This window comes from Scomber scombrus, chromosome 10, assembly GCF_963691925.1.
Source record: "Scomber scombrus chromosome 10, fScoSco1.1, whole genome shotgun sequence".
Lineage (NCBI taxonomy): Eukaryota > Metazoa > Chordata > Actinopteri > Scombriformes > Scombridae > Scomber > Scomber scombrus.
Genome location: NC_084979.1, coordinates 7011396 through 7017395, shown reverse-complemented (window position 1 = coordinate 7017395; position 6000 = coordinate 7011396). Strand labels below are relative to the sequence as shown.

Sequence of the window (6000 nt, the reverse complement as noted above, 5' to 3'; positions counted from 1 at the left end):
CAATCTTACAAGATTAACATCATAATGACTGCAGCAGTTGTTCAGCCCGAGTTAGCCTCAAGGAAGTTAACATTAGAACCAGAGAGCCAGGACAACTTTCCTGTAATGGAAGAACTGGAAGGAAAAAAAAGAAAAGAAAGGGTCACTTTACCCAAATCTCTCTCTCTCTCTCTCTCTCTTTCTTTCTCTTTCGTCTTTCTCTTTCTCACAAATGCATTTAGCATTTACCAGTAGTACTATCTAGCTATGTAGATCAATTTATATTCATTTGCCCAGGGTTTTGGGTTTTAAGTCATTGCCTTTTATTTGTGAGTGAGAAGAGGATAAAATATGTTTTGTTGTTTGATTTGGGTGAACTGACCTGTATTAATCTACAACTTTTCAGTAGTACTATAATAAGGTATTGTAAAGAACATAGTATAGTGCATTATAACAGTCTAATGTATAGTATAGTATAATAATAAAATAAAAATAATAATAATACATTGTATTTAAAGAGCACTATTCAGGATACTCAGAGACACTATAGTTTAACACCATAATGTGACTTTCTATAGTGTAGGGTATAGTGCAATATAAGAGATATGAATATAATGAAGCATAGTACATGTAGTATTGTATAACAGTAAACAGATTAATGATATAATGAAGTACAGAATAGAACAGTATAATATAACTGTATAGGATAACAGCATAATGAACAAAAGTATAGTAGTGTATAGTATAGTATAGTATAATAAAGTATAAAAAGTATGTCATGCTGCATATATACTATAATAGCTATAGTAAAGTTTTGTATTGTATAACGTATTGTACAATACAGTACAATACCTTATACAGTGTTATGTTACAGTATAGTATACAATATAAGAGTGTAATATAGTACAGTTTAGAAGAGTGTAGGGCATAGTGTAGTACAATAGAAACATATATAGTATAGTATACTGAAGTATAACAATACACATACATTTTAAGAAGTTACAACAACATTACAGCTTTTAGTCAGAGTAGATGTTCCATGCAGCCTAATGTGATAATCATATTAAAGTAACATACTCCACCCATGATGAAGACATCTCCACTGCCTGACAATAGTCATTTCCAGTCAGAGAAAGAAGCAAAAAGGGAATTCTTATATATGCAACAGCATTAGTTCTAAGCTCATTCACACTTCCTTTAGAGAGGCATGATTACATAAAGTAATTTCTAATCAGCTACTGTCACAACATACTGTAATTCAACATGTAATAATAACAAGCCATAGTGTATATCACATGAATGGCTTTTAAAACTTCCCTTCACACAGCACAGAAAGCAGTTGAAACACCCTAATCCTTTCTCGGAGAACTCAAAGCCACCAATAAGCAGGCTTCAGGTTGCCTTTTTTTTCCTCTGCCTGTCAGAGAGGGCTAATGTTGCCTGTCTTTTATGTATCATATAGCCTGAAATGTATGGCAAGTTATGGATTGACTGCTGTGCCAACATGGACCTTGTTATTACTGAAAGGTCCTTGTAAGATCCTAATGGCCTGCAGTCTTGCTGGCATACCCCGGATGAAAAAAGATACATAGGTCCCCCAGGCTGATGATGAAATGACAACAAATGGATATAAGAAGAGAATGGTTCCTAATTACAGAGTAATGTGGTGATTGAAAAGCTATAATAAACCCCCCCAGGAGAGACATATTATAGCACCACAGGGCCCCATCATCCATCTGAATAGTTCCACCAAGTAGACAAATTAGCTCTGGTGTCTCTCCATTTATACACTATGGACACTATGCAGTTAGTGGGTTAGAGGGAATGTTTTCACTGACCTTTCACGTTCTCTGCATGTGTATACTATCAGTTACCACCAGTTTCCAGGACAGACAGGTTAGAGAGAGTAGAGAGGATGCTGGAACTTTCATATATTATGTATAGGTAAATCATAAATAATTTACAATGAGAAAAACGTGGAGTGGCAAAGTTATTTTAACAGTCAAAATTAAACATTGCTTAAACACATATGTACACAAACAAATATAACAAAAAATGTACATAATCTCAAGAGTAATTTCTCACCATTTATTTCTGTGTGTATTTCTGAATACAGAAAACGCCCTTAACATCACAAGCGTCGGAAGATAATGATGAATCATTTCCTGCATATTTATGTATTTTCTTTTGCTTTAATTAACTATGATTTTGGGCGAAGTTGTTTACTATATATCAGGCTGTCTGCTACGTCACGACACACCCCTATATGGTAGGGAGACAGCTGGAGACTCAGCCCGAGATTGATTTGCGTCTCGTCCAATAGGAAGAGACACCATTCCCGAGTGGAGAGCTGTGATTGGACACTGCGAGGATTATATATATGTATAGATATGCCTGACTGCTAAAATGTGGGGGCGGGACTATGGAGAAGTGCTGTCCATCTATGTTGATACAGATCTAAAAAACTGGACTAACACAGTGTCTGCTTACGTTGCTCTTCGCATGGACTAATGTAAGTTATTTTGCACTTTTCTGTTTCTTTTGGAGTTCCCCGTGTGGCGGAAGGTGTTGCAGCGGTGTATTAGCACTGTAGTTTGGCTCTTTTTCGTTTCGTTTTTTCCTGAGAAGTGCTTTCAGGGCCGAGTGGCACACGCGCTTTTCAGGGCCAGTAAAGTGTGCTGCTGTTAACGTAGCGTTAGCTGCTGTTATTGCTCTCTAGCGGGCTGCAGTATTTTGACACGCCGCTGACACAAACAATGTATCCATTCAGCCTCAGCGTAATGTCATTGTGGAGAGGCCATTTCACAGCCGCGCCGCTACCGTAACACAGTAAATGTCCACGGCGTGTAATTATTAAATGACATGTTCGTGTTGCAACTGCTGGGACTGATGGCGTTGTTGTTAGCCAGTGTCCGAGCCCCGGTGATGTCCTCTCTTACGTGTGCGCGTGTGTGTGTAGGGGGGGAAAGGGGGACGGCGAAACTCCTTTTAAGAAATGTGGCAGATGAATATGGCCGTGCCTTTTGGCAAATGTACAAATCTAGTAACACGACTTAAGACGTTTCACAAATGCTCGGGACTCCTTTTCTTCAATTCGTGTGGACGTCCTTTCCAACATGCGCACTTTAATCTCACGTTTAGCTAACAAAACGTAGCGTAGGTGAGAAGTGTGAACAATTTGATACAATTATTTAAAAAGGAAAAAGAAAAAAAGTTTTGTTTATGTAAAGTGTTGCATTACGTGTAACTCGTGTGCCGAATTTCCACGAAAGTGTCGAAGGCGTTTACCTCAGCCCAAGCAAAGCAACTATTGAATTGCCAGATTTATTGAATGACGTTTGGCGTAACAGTGAGTCCATGCAAGAAATAACGGGACGTCACCGGGGGGCTAACGTTACCCAGCTCCTGGCCCCCGACACTGACCGTTAGATAGGCCTGTCTGAATCACTCCTCCTTTTTCTTCTCTGTTGACAGTTTGGTTTTAATGCCGAGGAAAAGTTTTTCAACGTGGGGAAATTGTTAAAAAGCCGCCCCTTCAACTCCACTGGCTCGGAAAATTTGGCGACCTGGCTCCAACATTTTGGGGGCCCCCCTCTGCCTCTGCTACTGCACAAAAGTGAAGGTTGATATGCCACATCAGGTAAGAGACAATTCACTGGCTGGATTATGTGACAGAAATGTACTCGGTTAGCGTTAGGAGCTAACACCGCTGCACATGGGCCAAAAGAAAAATCATGCAGCTTTTTTTTTTTTTTTTTTTTTTGCCTTCTTTGTTTCCATGCTATACCTTATTTACGCGCGGAGAGGCCACATGGCATTTCGCATTTCAGCACAACTTCTACACTAGCCGTGTCCCTCCCGGTTATGTTTTGTGTGTGGTGTTATTGTTATAGGCGGGTGCTTCCCTCCACATTCCACATGTGTATGCCTGCCTGCCTGCAGCAGGGCCAGTGCGCAAATCCCTGCACATTCACACACGCCGAAGGGTGAAAACAAACCGAAATGGAGATGATTGCATTGCATTAAATGAACACGCACTCTTGAAAACGCAATTTCACGTGACTGTCGCAGATGGGTGTTGTTATGGTTGTGTTGTGATGTGGTGGTAGAAGTGTGCGGAGGTGTTGCATGTCTTCCTTCCTGGAGGTTGTCAGTCTCTGGTGTGTTGAGGAGGGAGGCTGCTCCTCTGTGCAGGCGGGGAAGACAAAGGGACAAGATGAACATGGAGATGTGTGGAGTAGAATAGACCCAGATAGACTTCAGTCAGCTACTAATAGTTTACTGGAAAATGTTGTTTTGGGACTGTTGGGAAACACAGACAGTATTGGGTTGGAAAGTTAATCTGTTGTTTATACATGAGACTTAACTGGAATCTGTGGCCATTTAAATTCTTGCTTCTCCTGGCAATTGCTCACAATTAAGTGCTTTTTATTTAATGAGTTTCCAGTTTATGTGTTACACTGTGAGGCTGAATATCAAACAAAAAAAAACATTGGTCCTGATTTTTAAAGTAGGAATTTGTATTATTTTAGTCTGATTGAAAGAGTAGCATTGTTTTGCAGTAGGAACATAATGGATTTCTTTTTAAGTATTTCCAGCCAAGCTGAACATGTTTCCCTTCACTTTTTTTTATTTCTTAAATTTAATACTAGTTTTATGTATGGTGAGATTTTTTTTCTCCCCCTTTTGTAGTTTAATCTTATTGATTGGATTTTTGATACTAGTGGAGTGATCTGACCTTCTCTATAAGACCTTTTAAACTTGAACAAATGTAAATACATTACTTGACATAACCCAAAGCAACATTTTTCATTTGCTTTAATATTATTTTATATTGAATTTTAATACTACACAGCTCTGCAGCTGTTAAACCTGGACTTTTTTTTGCACTGTAAAAACAGTATATCTGTACTGGTCTGTAAAGATGATGATCTAGTTGTGGTGCTGACTGGAATTACAGGTATTATTCCAGTCTTTTTTTTCTTTTCTTTTTTGTACTGTTGACTCTACTGAATATGATGATACACTGCGTACCATGTGTGTGAACCATAAGATTAGAAAGTTAATGTTTCATCCTTTTAAACCTGCATTGTGGAACTTTTGTCTCCCCCCCTGGCAGTGACAGAAATCAGTATTTACCTACATGTAACTCCATGTTCTATAGGTACAATGCGTTAGCCAGTACCTGTTGCTACTGTTGTGGCTGTAAAGACAGTGAGATAAATTGTTTTGAGTGTCACAACCTCTGCAAAATAACTTGTTTCGCTATCAGAATTTGATCTTTTCGGTCTAACAATATTTGGAAAGTCTAGAAGAGAAGCGTGATTTAAATTATTTTATCCCTCAAAGTTAGCGGAGGGCTAAACTGGAAACAATGGAAATCTCTAGAGCCCTTCAACTCTGGCAAACCAGTCATTGCTTTTGACATAAAATGCATCAGGGTGTGCCAGTGTGAGAACGTTGCCATAGAAACCAGATTAAAAACTCTGTATACTGTGAAATACAGAGGGATTTACCTATTGGTGATAGGCTTCATCATCATTGTGTGAACTCGCTGTGCACAGGCTTGAATATAACAGATGTTCATTTATATCTAAAAGTCCTGCACTCCAGCCTGAAAAGGCCATGTTGTTTGCCACTTAGTGGTTTGGTTGGACTATTCGTATGTTTGTTTTCCACTTGTCTTGGCACATTGTAATTTTTACTGGGCTGTTGTGAGTAAACACACCACGGTACACCCTGCAATAACATGATTCCCTTTCCATTTACCTCCCACTTCTCTTGGGCCAAAACCTTGTATCTACAAGACTGTATGGTATGATGCCCACTGGAATACAGACTTATGTTTCTCAGTGTCACCTGCAGGAGGTCAACATCATGCGCTGAATCCGTGGAGTCAACATAGAGCATATCACAGTTTTTTTTATTCGTCTGTTTAAAAAAAAAAAAAATGTTATCATGAAAAGAAAAAAAAAATCACTCTGCTTTGCTGTGTTGATTCTTTCATCTACAGGTTCCTCC

General features: G+C 39.0%; 1 protein-coding gene across 1 annotated transcript in view; it reads left to right on the top strand.

The window, feature by feature from the left end:
* The first annotated feature begins 2409 nt into the window (after nt 1-2409).
* Nucleotides 2410-6000, top strand: part of LOC133988239 (vitamin D3 receptor A) — a 78629-nt gene continuing 75038 nt past the window's right edge. The window contains exons 1-2 of the mRNA XM_062427814.1: nt 2410-2491; nt 3454-3619. The gene's annotated coding sequence lies outside the window, so the exon portion shown is untranslated. The remainder of the gene's footprint in view (nt 2492-3453; nt 3620-6000) is intronic.